This window comes from Oreochromis niloticus, linkage group LG10, assembly GCF_001858045.2.
Source record: "Oreochromis niloticus isolate F11D_XX linkage group LG10, O_niloticus_UMD_NMBU, whole genome shotgun sequence".
NCBI classification, from domain to species: Eukaryota; Metazoa; Chordata; class Actinopteri; order Cichliformes; family Cichlidae; genus Oreochromis; species Oreochromis niloticus.
Genome location: NC_031975.2, coordinates 2,040,373 through 2,057,204, shown reverse-complemented (window position 1 = coordinate 2,057,204; position 16,832 = coordinate 2,040,373). Strand labels below are relative to the sequence as shown.

General features: G+C 46.5%; 1 protein-coding gene across 1 annotated transcript in view; it reads right to left on the bottom strand.

Annotated features, from left to right (window-relative positions):
* Positions 1-16,832, bottom strand: part of auts2a (activator of transcription and developmental regulator AUTS2 a) — a 317,199-nt gene that overhangs the window by 15,946 nt on the left and 284,421 nt on the right.

Here is a 16,832-nt window from a genome sequence, read left to right as displayed (position 1 = left end):
TGTATGTATTATTGTGTGATCTACTGTACAATATAAAGCACCTTGAGGCGACTTCTGTTGTGATTTGGCGCTGTATAAATAAAATTGAATTGAATTGAATTTAACGCAGTCCAGAAAAAGAAAAATGTCCCAAAAACAGAGGGAGGTGTCTTCAAAGCTAGCCAACCGCTCCTGTGTGCCGTTTCCACATTAAGACATCTACCCTCATGTGCATCAATGAAGAAAGCCCAGCAGCCCTTATATCCATCACCCTAATCTATGTCAATCTTCTCCACTTACAGATGCTATTACCAGTCAAGAGAGACTGCTGCTGGCAAACAGCTTCACCACAGCAGGCAGGGAGAGAAGAAATTCCCAATTCTCAAGTCTCCTGTTGCACCTCTGGGTCCCTGAGGTCCAAGGCTTGTTTTGAGAATGTGCTAACACGCTAAAAAGAAGGTGTCTATTCTGGTCATAATGAACACTCTAGGGCCGTGTGAGGCAGGAAGAAGAGAAAAAGAGAATATGCCAGCTTCCCTCCCGCGAGGGTTCATTTGTCAGTCTTCTTCATCCCTGGAAACAAATAAGTGCAATTCCCACTTGGGGCTCTGAAAATGTAGAGCCCTGCTGTTTTCTCACTATTGCAGTTTTTTAAGCAGCATGTTGCACTTGTAGGCGCAAGTAAAAACTGAAGCCTGTGAGTGCGTTGTTTAGCGGGTGAGCCAAAGGCTGGATTCAAGAGGTAGAGGGGGCATCGAAGAGCTGTGTGTGTCTGTGTGTGTGTGGAGGAAAGCCATTCATTAGGTGCAGCTGTCAGGAGTCGCAATGAGAGACTTAGAGGGATAAGTCATTATCCAGGGAAGAGCCAGCTTCTATTGTTCACAGAGCTTTAGCTGCACAGCACCACTTCTGATTTCTATCCATCTACCTGCTTAAAATGACATGCTGCCTCGCATCGATTAGATTACAGCAGTGATTTGGGTGAACTGAATATACTGTACCAACATTAAGATACAAGAGACAACATGACGAGCACGGATCAGGAGCCTGTGGCCCCTTTAAGTGTTATTAGAAGCAGAAGTTCAGTTGCACTGCTCTGCTTTTCATCTCACCTCGGCTGTAAATGTTCTGCCGTACAGTTTTAATGCAATCCTAATATCACGTCGCTTAATAGAGCGCTGTATTGGTTGGGTCATAGTCCTTCAGGAAGGTGTTTGGTTTGGTGCAGAGAGAGAAACCAATCTACTGCAGCGCAATGATCCACAGAGGGAGTGACAGCAGGCCTGGCAAAGAGAGCTGCACAACATTAGGTAGTTTAATATAGTGTCAGGTCATTACTGCAGTACATAAGGGGATTAATTTAGCATATTATATTTCAATGTCATCGCTGGATACAGCCTGGTGCATGGAAGTGTTTAACAACAAGTGGCAACAACATCACAGTTTAAAAGTGCAACTGGCAGGTCAGCACCTGTCCTTCTGAAAAATACACTAATGTCCAACTCCAGCCAAAGCAGATCTGTCTCTTTCATGTGCGAGTGACAGGCTACACCCAGGTCGGGAGGCATCCTGACAAATTGATGTCTGTAGAGACCTCCGTGACATCCCAGGCTTCTGTTCGTTGCCGTCACCCCTTCCGTCTCACCCTCCTCAAAATAGCCCCTAGATACATTCTAAACCCTCATACTCGTTTATGGGATTTCAACCTGCCAGGGATCTCATGGCTCCAATCACACAAAACCAACAACCTGACACATAGCAGGAGCCACGGGACTGGCAGCTGAGCCGTGACCGCTGTGCGTACAGTTATGTAGAGAGCAGAGGTGAAATTCAGAGAGACCTGAACCTGCTGTGCTACGCTAGCAGAGGACGACAGCGTTGATGGTCTTATTCAATTCAATTCAACTTTATTTATATAGCGCCAAATCACAACAACGGTCACCTCACGGCGCTTTATATTGTACAGTAGATTCTACAGTAACAGATACAGGCCAATGAGAACGATAAGAATACAATAAGAAGTATAATCTACAGAATTATTTATCATTATCAAAATCCTTAAAACTCACTTTGAAAACTCATTATCTACAAAGAAACTAGTGCAGTTTGTAGATAATGTAAAGAAAGTTTAAGAAATGTCACAGAAAACTCTAAACTGTAACTAAATTTTTTCTAGCTGTAGAAATCCCTGCTTTGGTTGATTTCTGACTAAGTACAGCACCAGTTGCAATAAACTTGTTAAACAACAGTCATCACAAACCGTTTGCATGAGGTGGGTCACAGTCACGGCAAATGTTGAGAACATCTAGGAAACAGGTGGTAACAGCAGAGGGGGGGTCTGCAGGGACACACTGCTGCACATTAGATACTAACATGACAGCAGATGATGCAACAGCAGGTAACCTCCGGCAGTGACTGTGAGTTTGTCCTGTATCGAGGTCTTGTTGTAACTGTTACTGTCGGAGGAGAGGCACATACTGTTGATGTTTCAGACCATTAAAAAAATGTAACATTAGACAAAGATAACCCAGGTAAATATATAATCATGTTTTTAAATGATGGTTTAATTTATTAGGGGGGGGGGAAGCTATCCAAACCTATCTAGTCCCACTTGAAAAAGTAACTGCTCCCACATCAACTAACAGCGATTAACCACATTTTTTGGACAGCTGAGTTCAATTTCACCAGCCAAACCCCGGCCTGTTCAACCAAGAAAGCACTTAAATAGAACCTGACAAAGTGAAGTAGGCTGAAAGAGCTGAAGAAGCAACACATCAGGCTATGATTTAAATAAGCCCAACAACAAATAAGAAACACAGTCAGTCTAGAAAATGTTACAAAGCCATTTCTCGAACTTTAGCAGTCCAGTGAACCGCTGTGAGAGCCATCATCCACAAACGGAGGAACTGTGGAGGAACCGTGGTGAACCTGCCCATGAGTGGCAGCTAAAGGCTGATGTCACCATACCTACATACTGGCATTGAGCAGGTATATGCTGGTATGATGAATATTTTTAAGTAGCACTAAAATAAAGAAAAACTAAGACTGATGGGACTAAAATTTTGACAACTTTCATAAACAATCATCCGAAATCACTGTAATCCACCCGACACCATAAATATTCTTTATGTCAATCTATCTAATGTTGAAGTGCCTGCCAAAAGCCTAAAATATCAATTCAGTGGTGAAGTGAAGAGAAGATCATTAGAAAAAGGCCGTTAATATCTGTAGCAAGTTTAAGGGAAACAGTCTGGATCAACCAACCAACACGGCAACTATCATTAAATTGTTTCATGACATATTATTGTGTAACTAATGTTTAATTAAATCGTTTTGACCGCCAGTCCAGGAGATGTAGGCTGGACCTCGCTGTATATGGAGCACTACGGTACATCGACAGGCTGCAAAAGCAAAGCATTAAAAAACTATGAAAGGCGAACGTGGACCGCCCAGAGACCTCTGATGCTCCACTGTCACCGCTTCAACACTCTTGTGTGCAAAAATCAGCAGAATCAAAGCTGTTGCAGAGTTAGTGCACTGCAGCTGAGACACTTGTGCTCTGCATCAGGCAATCAGAAGAAACTGGTTAATTTGCTATAGAGCTACTGAGGCTAGATTCAAAGCATTGCTGAGAGAAGGCTATGTGCTATCCTTCACGCAGCGTCGTCTGAAAGCATCATCCTGCCTCACATAAACAAACAGAGAGAGGCCGTTTGCTCAACTTCAATCAATTAAAGTGCGCACACAGCCATGAACAAGAATTTGTGGCCCTCACTGAAAACTCTGCCGCTCATTGGTATGCCTCAGTAAACATTAATTATAATCCGGATCTCTCCCTGTGCAGAGCTGGGCTTCCAGACAACAGAAAACATTCCCACTCCTGTGTTTTTCATCCTCAGGTCTTAGCATGGAACCATTTACTCCCTGACACTTGCTCCTCTCCTTTCTCCATATTTTGTTTAACAACAAAATTAGAGTTGTAATTGAGCAGCAAGTGTTGACAGCGCTCTGACCTCGGGAGTGCTTTAGACAGCATATGTTCCCCAAAGAGCTCCTCGGTGAGGGACCGGTTTCTGTTTATTTGTTCTTAATGAAGCCTGCAGTCGCATTAATGGCAGACATCTTTAACAGATCTCGCTCCCACACAGAAGAGAACAATAAACAGCAGGCCACCAGTTTCTGTCAGAGCTCGCACACTCAGTCCACAGCAAAGGGCTCCTTTCTTTTCATGCCTCTGCAGCTTTATGACGTACAGGCTCACTGCAATCCAGCCCTTCAATTAATACAAAACTTGCTTCACATTAGCAGGAAAGTCCATCTTTTCCCAACAGAACAGCATGGAGGATATATTAGCAAAAGAGATGTGAGGGAATGGTGAATGGACAGATTCTTATATAGCACTTCTCTACTCTCCCAGAGTACTCAAAGCGCTGTATACAACGGATCCCTCGTGTTTCAGTCCTCCTCTGTAGTGCTCGTGAGCACTGGAGAAGGCACACACCAAGCGCAGATCATGTAAGGACCTATTCCAAGGAAGGCAAATTATGCAAATTATCTTCCAGATTTGCAAATTATACAAATGTAGAACAAATAAAGATGATCCAGACAGCTGACGACCAGTTCAGCGACTTGAGCTGTGCACAGGATTATCCCCATCAATCAACCGTCACCCCTACAGAGGCTTTAAGTTTTACTGGGTGGAAGTGGGTGTTTCCATTATTCTAACCAAATATTTCTAAATACGATGTTGGTCAGAAGACTCGAGACTTTGGCCTCACGATATTAGTTCCAGAGAAGCTGAAACCCAGTGGCAGTAACCTTCGCCGGGCAAGCTTTCCCCCTGATCTCACAGCTGAAGCCTCCAGAGAATCTCCAGTCTATTAGCTCCTTATCCCTCCCTTCTTCAGCTCTAAAGACTTTAACAGCATTAGCTGCTTTAAGAGCGGTAACATCACACTCAGTGATGCCTCTTTGCGTCTCCAGAGTTTCGAGGCACCTCTCAGCAAGGGGGGGCTCACCGTGCACATGTATGCGTATTGGACATTCCCCAGATGGGTGTTTAGGGCTCTGTGGGCTGACAATGATGAATGCTCCCCTGCTGGCTCTCCAGGATTCTCTGTCATGTCAGCAGCTCTCTAAAGCCAGAGCTGCGAGGGGTGTCGGGTTGCAACGCTTGGACATCTCGCCCTGTGGAGGGTCTTGGACTGGAGCTGTTTTATTAGTCCTAGACTCCCAGAGGTGGCAGGCGAAGGGGAGTGGGAAACTAAACAGAAATAAAGCTGGTGGCTGGGGGGAGGTTTGGGGTGAGCGGGGCAACTATTCTGGCTGTGAGAGCGTGACATGTGTAATCTTTCAGTGAGAATACCACAGCGTGCTGATATCACCTCACAGTAACACAAACTGCTGCTTTAACAAGCTGTGATTGAGCAAAAGGCCACAAGCAGTGGGAGGTGGGGGGAGTTGTTAAGCCGCCTCTCTGAACATCTATATTTCATGGCTGTCTCATTTAGTTTATGAATTTTGTATTACAAGACGGGAAGCCAAAGCATGAGATGAGAAGCCAAGTGCGTATATAAATATAAATAGTGCGACTGCGTGTGTGCGTATGCGCAGCAGAGTCATGGTGCACGGTGCGTGTGGTTAACCGAGACATAAAACCCCGACTCCTCTTCTGAGAAAGGCCGTCTGTGACTGTGATCCTCTGTGAAATGGTAGCAATCTCGGGTAATTGGGCTTCATAAGCCAATGAATGTTCTGAGCTCTTCTGACAGATGCAAAGCCATAGAAGATCAGCTGCCAGACCACAGCCAATAAGCACTTACACATGTTTACAGTATGACAAGCGTACAAGCGGCAAATGGGAGGAGGAAAACACACGAGTGACAGAAAGGAGCAGAAAGGTGCGGAAACGCTCTCTGTCCCGTCTCCTACCTTTGCTAGCATCCATCGGCACTGAAACTCTCTTAGTTGACAGAATGTGCTCGGGCTCCTCTCTCCTGAGTCATAATGAAGCCATTTACTAACAGAGAGCTGCAGCGAAAATATTCTTCCACCCACAGCAGGTCTGATTACAGCTGTTTCTGTAATGGCTCTCAACTGCGTCTCGATCTCAGCGCTCAGCCCAACAACATGGAAAATCTTTCCGTCTTAGACAAGCTCTCTGGGCCTAAAGTGTTAGGTCACCTTCCCCCTGAAACTGGCCCTCACCCTCTCCACCATCACCATCTTTATGTGCATATGAGGATGCAGCAGTGGGATCAGTGGCGGGACAGTGTCTCATTTCTAGCTCTCCTTTAGAGAGCAAATCTTTATATATCACCGAGGGTGTGAGGTCAGGCTGAAGGGAACGTAATGGGAGAAGAGCCGGGTCAGGGACTCGATGACGGGCATGCTGGCACAGGTGACCAGCAGAAGGGATGGGTGGAAAGCTGGCCAAAGGGATAGACATCTCCTGCCAGGGGTCTGCGGGGCAGCTCTCGGGGGACACTTGTTGCCGGCGGTTGACAGATTCTCTGCAGGCCTGGCTGTCATGTACTCCGGCTCACTGAGGCTTTGAAATAACAGTAGCGTGTAATGTGTCAGATCCATGCAGTCCGCAGCAATTGGTCAGTGTGCACACACTGTCACACTGGTGTAAATCTACACTGAGAGACAAGGCAGCTGTGGAGCCAACCAGACCGTTTGACCTCAGGCATGTCCAGTGTATGCAAGCGAGCTGCTGGGGTTTCTCACAGGGCTTGATATCGCTGTAAGAAAATGTGACGTGGCCATTTTCTGTATGCGTGTCATTCCCCGGATGCAAAATCTAAAGGCTGCCGAGAGACTCGAGGCGTATCGCATGTCAGTGCTTCACTTTCTCAGCCAGCCATGAAACGTCTCTGATTCCTTTACCGGTTAAACTTAAGCTGGGTGCATTTTGATTTACACAATATGTTCAAGGCTGGATGGTTAAACATCACATTGCTTGTGATTAGCTTTATCACTTTGCTGTTGCGACAGGACTTTTGCAGAAGTCCAAAATATTTATTAACTTGATATTCGAGCAATTTTTGTTTTTGTCGTGTAGCAGGTTATTACACGTAAGCCGTCTTTCCCCTAAAGTTGAGCTGTACTAAGGCTTTCCCATCGAGAAAAAAACTGGATGACTCTTTACATTATGGTGTGTGCACGATGCACGACATAACCAAAAACCACACATTGTTTCAGTCTTGGAGCCGATGGCTTGTTTTTCAGTCAGCGCAACAGTATAAAATTAGCAGGGAGGACAGTTCCTGCGGGTGAGTATACAGATGCTATGAAAATACAGCAGGCCAAGCCATAAAGGCTTTGCTATGTGGGACTAAAGCCCGATTTAGACCTCTGTGGGGGAATCTTTTCCATTTCATGTACACTTCCCCAAAGCTTCAGCGCTCCCTCCAGAAATTTCCTGCACAGGATGAATGACGGTAGAGAACAAGCCAATCACAGTCGTCGTGTGCTGTGCTGATGCCATGTGTAGCTACACCCTGCGCTGTATGCCACAGGCTTTTACAGAGGGGTTTGATTTCCAGCACAAACATAAATCCTCAGCAAAGGCCTGCTGTGAAACAAACATCTACACACAAACAGATTTATTTTTATCTTTTAAGTTAAATGTGGATGAAACGTTTTTCTATCCAGGAGCTTACATTATTTCAGTCTACAAAACTGGACAGGAATACTGACGTGTGTCGGCACAACTCAAGCTTTTCACAACACGCCGGTTGGCAGCGCGACATGTTTCTTGTCAGTCATCGTGGCAGCTTAGAGGAACAATAGACAATCAGAGCGGACAAACTTCAAACACAGACATGCTTAAATCTCAATTACAGTCACATGCTGATAAAAAAACCCCCGGCTCATAAACAGCTTCCTCCCTCTCACACACATGAAAAACTACCAGGCAACATGTCCACTGCCAGCCTGCTTGAGATGCATGGCTAGAGCACTGGAGCTGCTCAGCGCTGGCCTGTCCTCCATGAAGACCTGTCAGTTTGTCAGCCAAGCATAGTGGACTATACTAAAGCAGCCCTTGGGGAAGGGGTGACTCCTAATTGTGCAGCTGCCTCTCTGAGGTGATGGACAGCTTTGGCTCCCACTTTCTTATTTTCAAGACTCTCGAGTTGCACTAAGGGGTGCTGACACTCTGCTCATCTGCTGTGTCAAGTGCAGAAAAAACCCTTTTCCTCCTCTTTTCTTCTCCCTCCCCCCTTCTCTCTGTAGCCAGGAGGTAGAGTATGAGAGCAACTGGCTTGCAGCAGTACGCAGAGTGACAGCTCGAGCTGACACGCTGACACCGCCATGATTTCACTGGGGAGAGAAGCATGGAAGGCTGGAAAGAGAAATCTGTCCCCAGAGAGTCATCAGTCTGGGCCTCTTTCTCTCTTTCAGACGGGCCAACTGGTTTTACACATGTCCACACTGCGCAGTCAGCCCGAGCTGTGTGTTAAAGCTATAGAAGAAAAACTCAGATAGGCAACAGCTTGAACACTTGGATCAAATGTCTAACATTCTGGTGAAGTATCGATTGCACACAGCCTCTTTTCTTAAATTTTCACTGGCATTACACAAGTAGCTAATGTGTCTATGCGAGCGCATGTGCGGGTGTGTCAAGTGCCGTCTCATTACCACCTTGCTCAGGTTTCACTGCAGTCAGTTTAGCGGGGCACCCGCGGCAGAAATGAAGCTGTTAATGGCTGCCCCTTCTCTCCTATCCTCACGTAGCTGGGGAGTGCAGTGCGGTCTGCTGACGTGGTGGCAAACTTACAAGTTGCTCAGAAAATAAAAAGGAAGCAGTGAGTTTAGGCCGGGCCTGAATTCTCACTTTCTCCTGAAGCCTTTTTCTCCAGAAACCTCAGTGCAGCTACATCAACAAACTATTCAAAATAATACCACAAATTAGCCGAGAGCCGCTGGCGAGCTTCAGAGTGATGAGCTATGGCTGTTGGACTGCAGCGCTTGGCGAGGGAGGGTTAGTACAGGGGAGGCTGGTTGGGATTTGAACTGTTTATTTGAACTGTGCCGTCGTCCAAACAGTCAGCTGCCTCTCTACTTTCTCGTCAAGCCCCGGAGCTTAATCTGGGATTTGCTGTTGGTGGGGAGAGAACAACTTGATATCCCCCTCTGGGCAGCGGCTGCCCTCAGCTTGGGTTACTTTGGGGGAACAATGCAGCCTCTGTCCACGGCCTCCTACTCAGCGAAGACATGGGCTCAGACAGGCTCGCTTGTGTCAGGCGAGGCCAGGGGATTCATACATCACAACACCACACGGCACACTGCCTGAATGCGGGGTTTAGAGAAAAAGCTTCCAAACATGGCGTCCCAGCTTTGCCTCTAAATGGCCCAGCAGAGCCCCTGTCTCAGCACGCTAAGAGCTAAACCAGACACGAAGCCCAACCCGGCGCAACGGCCCGTTTGCTCTTGGCTTAAAAGGCCCCCCTTCTGGGATTTTGGTTTTTGTACAACAGTGTTTACAGTAAAACCTGACACGTGGAATAAGGAGGGGATGCTCGAGCCCTGAAATCAAATAGCTCCCTCCAGAAGCAGCTTAATCTGTAACAGATGGTGACGGTCCAACCGACGTTGATGGGTTTGGGCAGGCTTCTAAGAACAGTGGCCAAAAGCCAGAGAGGACGAAGCAAAGAGAGGGTTTCAAAATGGAACAATGTGCAGTTTGTTATGCTTTGTTTATATCAAATGCACATGCCTTAAAATTTCATTTCCAGGATAGCAGCATGATTTTACACACACACACACACACACACACACACACACACACACACACACACACACACACACACACACACACACACACACACACACACACACCATCCACTAAGCTTAGACTGCACCCAACACAAGGGGGAGATGTTGACCTACAGGTCTGACAGCCATCACTGTGCAGCACATGAATCTCTGCAGAGACTACAGCGTAACCAACGCCGATGACCGACGCCGTTTCTGGCCTGCATCATGTGTTACGTTGTGGTTGTGTCCTGGTGCTTTAGATATGGAGCTGGCCACGACAGAAACAATAGAACGCTGGGACTTTGTCCTGGTTCCTTTTTGTTGGTCTTTTTTTGGATGCAATCACACGTTGCATCCAAAACAATCCAGACATTTGTTGAGATGTGTGGCTCATTATATTGTTATTCCTTATAGTAAAGGTTATTCTCTCACCCATCCACTGAAAAACAGCACTGAACAAAAAGAGCCAGAAATACATAGGAAGACTCAGCTGTGTGGAACAGGACAGCTGCAACACTGATGCGACACATCTTCGCATTTCTAGGGAGGTGAAAAGTTACAGTGTCGGTTCCCACGCAGGTTTTCAGAGGGGTCTGCGGTTACGATGGCGTAAGTTTAACACAGAAGCCTGCTGTAAAGTCTCAAGTATATTTTTGTGCCTGCGAGTCCACATAATGTTATCATTAGATGTTGAGTGCGAGGGTTTGTGCAGATGTCGGCATGCGTATACTGCACCAGCTATGCCTGCACCACAGGCAGCGGACAGGAAAAACAAATTATAAAGCCGTGTTTATACTCATGGATGGTTGGAGACCCAACAGCCAGACAGTCATTCCTGTTATACTTCTTTGGCATCAGCTTGAAGTCCACAGTGCGGCGTGCATGTGTAGTTAAGCGCACTAATGTAAACTTTCCTTGCTCGAATCTGCGCAGTCACAAAACAATAGGCAGGCATGCAGAGGTGCGTGTGCACCCTCACGGACCCTCGCGCAGTCGTGGATGCGTAAAGTATAACTGAGGCTTAGCAGAAATGTTTGCTCGGCCGTCAGTATCCCCGTCTGCAACAGAGTATTATCGAGGCTTTACAGCACGCCATCTTTTGTAGTCAGTAGCCTGCATAACAAATGAAATGTGGGCTGAAACAAATGAAAGCCGTGCAGTGTGTGCAGAGCAGAAACACATGCAAAGGGATCTACAGACTGTCACTAACAAACCAGGATCCTGCTCTGTAGTCCTCTCTAATCTGCCCCAGGGCTCATCAGGGCTTTCTGTACTGCATATTTATGTGAATCAGAGCGGGTGTGTGTGTGTGTGTGTGTGTGTGTGTGTGTGTGTGTGTGAGTGTGTGTGTGAGAAGGGTAAAACCCCTTCTCTTGTGGGAGCAATTAGAGCCTTGCTTCCATCAAACCTGATCAGTCTTTGTGCTCGTGCTCTCTCTTAGCCTTTCTGTCTTTACAAGCTGTGTTTACACTTCCACTTCTCCCCCTGTATGTTTTACAAGACTGGATCGGAGAGGAAAAAGCCTAAAAACACAAAAAAACACCACAGCAGTAAGATGGCAACACACCATAATCTCACTCTAAGCTTCTATATCCTGGCTTCCTGCAGTGAGAGTACATAGATTACAGCCGCGGTCACTTATGTGATACAGGAGACACGATTACAGACACTTTTAGAACAGCTGGCCTTTCAAAATGTTCTATGACCCTTTGAGTTGTTATTCACCTCCTACTTTATCAGACTTGTTCTTGTTGTTGCTCTTTTTAAACAGACTAAATCCTGCACGCTGCTCAGAGCAACACCAACACTGCAGGAGTTAATCATTTCACAGTGGACAGTAAAATCTTGTGTTAATCCCATCTCCTTTTTAGAAACGTGGCTGCACATTTCTGGGGGGAAAAAATGCCTCAAGTAATTGAAAAGAACCAAAATCGGTTTGCTCCGGTGTCATCTCAGGGCCCGCAGTTACTTCCAAAACACAAACGAGAGGGCCTGATGGCTGCAGGGTGAAAACCTTGAGAAGGCAGACGGCTGTCAGACACACATGGTAGATCATGATAAAAGGTAGATCATCCCAACCAGCACTCCTTCTTTTATGCATGCACGCATGTGCTTACACACGCATATGCACATTCACCTCTAAGGCACCATGAGGCCTCATTAAGGCTCTCTCTCTCTCCCCCTCTTTGGCAATGTCACCTCTGCCACAGGGACCAAAGACTGACACAGGCATAATTGGCCTGAACACACCAACAGCATGCTGGGAATGGCTGGGTCTTGATAAGTGGGATGTGTGTGCACGTGTGGGGGGGTTTGACCCTGTTAATGCCGCACAGTTGGCAGGAGAGTGGCTCGCGTCACAACGGATCAGTGGATGCTGGTGACGGTGATGGGGGAGGACCTCTCCTGGGAACGGGAGACTGGTCCCCTCCTATTTGCTTCCACTAGTTCCAGTGTGACACAGAAAAAAACTACTTCAACTACACAACTAATTTAAAAAAATAGCAGCTACATGTTAAAATGACATATATAGATGATTCACATAAGATAATCTGCAATCCCATAACCCATAAATTTAAATGGATTTAGCAGGATGCAGATACAGAGCTGCTGTATCACCTTCAAACCCACTACAGTCATGAATAAACTGAGCATGCTCACAAAATTCATTCCACCTTAGTGCAACATATGCCAAAATGTTACCTTAGACACCTGAGACAAACAGACACGTACAGTAGGAGCCACTCACCATTCAGCTTCTACCCCGCCACATATCTCAGTGTGGCAGACGCGGCGGGGAGGGCGGCAGGAAAACTAAAGCCTTTCACTTTGATCTCTGGAGTTCAGCCCATTTAAATGTTTGTGTTTGAGATGTAGACCTTTAATTTTGGCCTGATGGGTTCCAGGCTCTTTGGGTTTAGCGTGGCATGTCGGATATGGGAGTGTTTACACAGTCTCCCTCCAGCTCTCCTGGTGCTGAAATAAGTGCATTAAGATGGATGGATTTACTTAGTCTCTAACCTCAGGGACTCGGGGAACAAACTCTGAATGACCTCTTTGTGTTACAGGAGGGCACCGAAGGAAACTGGCCCACACTGCTGACTGTGTTTCTTCAGTGTCAACAGACCCACTTACAGCATGTCCTTAAAACCGATCCTCAGTCAACAAACTTGTACCGAGGGTGCACCGGCTACAGCCGTGGTCCCCGCCAGCTAGAGCCAAAAAATCCACAATTAGACCCGGTTGCACAGGGTGACTGTGACAGGCAGACTTGTCATCCTTCAAACAGTTAATGCCAAGCAAATACTTCCAATAAAAACTGTGTGTACACTTATATTAGAAGAGGAAGCAAGGCAGAACTAAGACTCATTTAAACCAAACTATAACGTCTGGAAAAGCTTTTCTTCATAGCTGCAATCAGGACTAATGAGCTGTGATCAATACAAACATTTACATGGGATTTGAAAATATGTCCAGTTGGAAATGACTACATTTTTCATTTTTCCATGGGGACTTGGGCAATTGTTTGCATCTGCAAGGCACTAAATCAAGCAGTGCTTCCTTTGATTTGTTAACCTTTGTTTGGCCGTGTCAGTAGATGAGGCATGGCTGAAGTGGCTCCTTTCATGGTCACACTGTAAAATACAGCCTGGGTGATTGTAGCTGTACTCACTGGGCGGGAGGGGGGCTTCCCTCTGTGCAGCACAGGATATTGAGCTTCCTTTTTAGCCCTTCCAGCTGTGCATTAAATGCTCCTGGCTGGGTGATGGGTTACCAACAGGAGCAGAGATCACAGCTGAAACGCCTTCAGTCCATTTCACTTGTGCATCCCTCAGAGTTAAATCCTTCAGATCGCCACATTATTTCTCCAAACACGCTTGCTTATTAAATATCAAAAGAGAGCTCTGATGTGAATTACAGTTGTGTCTGAGCCAAAGCAGGAACGATGCTTTAGTCTAGAGGGATCGGGCAGCAACCTCTCGGTGACCTCGCGCCCCCCGGCAGAGAAAGAGAGCTCATCCTCGACTGCGGCCGTTTCTCAGAATGCACAAAAGGCCAGCGGTGGTCGGGTCATCTTTCCATTGCACATCAGGTCAAGTTCCAGAGGCAGCCCTGCTTTCTGAACACCAAAACCCACACAGACGGCAGAGGTCAGCGTGAGGGCAGCGCAGGCAGCCTGGGGCAGTAAACCAACACTGGCGCTGCAAAAGGCCAACCTTCTCTTTCCAGTCGACTGAATGAGTTAGGGAGCTGCCTGGGTGATTTGTGGCGTGATTGTTGCTCTCTATATCACTTGAGATTACAGCAGGTGGTGGCCCACAGCCTAGAAGTACACACAGCTATATCACCAGTCCTCCTCTCAGGAAACGCCGAGAGAATGAGGCAGAGAGAAAAACAAGCCCTCGGCTGCCTCCCACACAGCAGTAATATGCTCACAGGCAATTTTGCTGCCAGCAGAGCTCTCTATGACAATCCAGGGAGCTCTTCAGCTCTGATATCTGCCACAAAAGTTCACCTCCGCTTCTCTCTTTCCACTATTTTTTTAAACAATGCCATCAGCGCTGCAAATTACACCTTCCACATCGCACATTATTCTCTCCCCTGGTGACAGACGTACTCAAGCCTGACACACTTCACTAGCGGCGCTCTTCACAGTGGCGTCAGCCCCGGGTCTCGCTGTAGCACCGCTTCATTTTCACATTAACTCCAGTAAAGCGTGGTGAAATCAGCGTTGTGCTGAGGGGGGGAAACTGAGAATCACTCCACTGTGCACTTCAATTCACCCCCGCACTGAACTTGGTCTCACATCGCAGACACAGCTGCAGGAGATATCTCATGAGGGACGAGCTTCTCCAATATATCTACCAGATGAAATTTTGGGGAAAAAAAGGAAAAGAAAAAGGGGAGAGCTGCTCTGCTGCACCCTTAACTGAAAGGCCACGATGAAGTCATCGCTAACACTAACGGTATTTTAAAGGAGACACAGGTGAGAGCCAAATACATTTCTTTATTATTGCGCATTTAATATCATATTTTTTTACACTTCCAACGGGAAACGTAGATTCTGTTCTCAGTAGATTTTAACAATTCACCCACGAGAACATTCTCAGGCCACCTGATTAAAATGGGACTGCGGACCTTTTTAAATGTCATCCAGCATTGCTTTAATCTGGCTGCCGGCTGCACTCGGCAAACAAAGCGCCGCGAGCTCAGTCTGGGCTCTCCGATGACAAACTTAGCCGTGTTTCTCTGACAGGCTGTCGATTGACAGTATCATAAAAGATGGGAATGTAACCAAGTGACAAGATATCATTGCCCTGGGAGACAGCTTTAATCATGTGATAGATCTGTCTGCAGACCTTTGTGGTGACACGCCGTGCTGCTTTGTCATCATCAGTATCTGTTCAAGCCAGCACTTCAATCCACTCCCTGGACAGCAGTCAGAGGTTTAATAAAACTCTGTTTTCCACCCACGGCACCTTGGAAGCAGCTTAGACTTTACAAAAGTTGTTTATTTCACTGGCGGCCGCGGCTTTCTCGCTGCGGCCAATCCTCCTGCAGAGCACACCAATCAGGTTAACCGACACCTGCAGGTGCACTGACGACCGTGGTAATTAGAGACAACGGTTAATGAAATCCGTTCGTGAGCAAAAGTGCACCCAGGACGAGGAGAGCCGCAGAGAGCGACGTACAGCTGACGCTGACAGCCCCGAGGTGAAGCCGCACGAAGACGGACGAAAACAAATCAACGTCTGAAAACACAAAAGACGCATTTTCATCAGTTGGATTTTCTTTTCAAAATGCAGTGTAGCCTCAGGCTTCAGAGGGAACACAGAAAATACACTGTAATTATCGAGTAGGTGAGAAGGCTGTTTAAAAGATGAGGGACCAGCACTAAGCCTTCAAAGAGACCCGAGCTTGCCCTGGGCTGATTTCCAGTCTTGCAGCAGTAGAAGGAAAAACACACTCACACACACACACACACACACACACAGAGCCAAAAGTCAGTCGTTACCAAATTACAATGGCCTTTTCTTCACTTTGTTATTTGAAGCATTATTAGCTTTATTCCAATGAGTCACGAGATTATTAACAAACTACATTATTAACAACCTCTGTCAAAACAAACATTCGGTGCATAAACTGCACAGAAACGCTGTAACAACACTGTGTCACAGAAACGTCAAGCTAGTAGAAAATCAGCATGAAGTGATTCTTAGAGTTTAAAATCTACAATATGTTTGATATGTCAACTTATTGAATATTCGGGTAGAATAAACATGTTATGAACCATTTCTTCACTGAAGAGCTTCGTAACAAATAAACGCTTGCTTTGCTTTATGATGAACTGTTTGTCCAAAAGTGCAAAAAGAAAAATGATGTATGAAGAAAGCGCACCAACTGTCAAACAAATGGAGACTTTTTGCACCTGCCTTTGAGCAAATATTGACACTCATCATCCCACAAACGAGTACTCTCTCGCTCTCTCTCTCTCTCACACACACACACACACACACACACACACTCTATTTTTGCTGGAGCTGTTGCTTGTCCAGAGGTTTGCTGCATTAGCGTGCTGGTAATCCCCTCCAACAAAAACCCACCCGACTCTTTTAATCTCAACACTACCCTCAATAAAAATACCAGTGGTCTCTGCTCTCTCGGCACCTGGATTCTTTTACTCGTCTTTTGCAATTGTGTCAGGTATTAGCATATGGCAGGACTGGATGACAGGGGGCAGAGGTGGTAAAAGAGAAGAAAAGAGGGCATATTTAAATGGAAATAGGGGCCAAGAGAGCGGGCTATCATGGAGCAGAGAGAAAGCAGATTTTGTGTACTGTTTCCCCAGTCAGATCCTTTCATGGTAGGGGAGAGAGGGTGGCCCTCTGTTGATTTAGGCTGCACAAAGGAGGCCTTAATCCTTTCAAGGGAACCAAATCAGTCCGCAGAGAAGCTTCTTGTCAAGCACGGCCATTGAACACGCCAATGGATGCCACAAATCAAGGCCGGGAGGGAATCAAAGGCCAGAATATGGGAAGTGTGTATGGAGGTCTGGAACAAGCATTAAGGGTGGGGGGTTGGGGCTA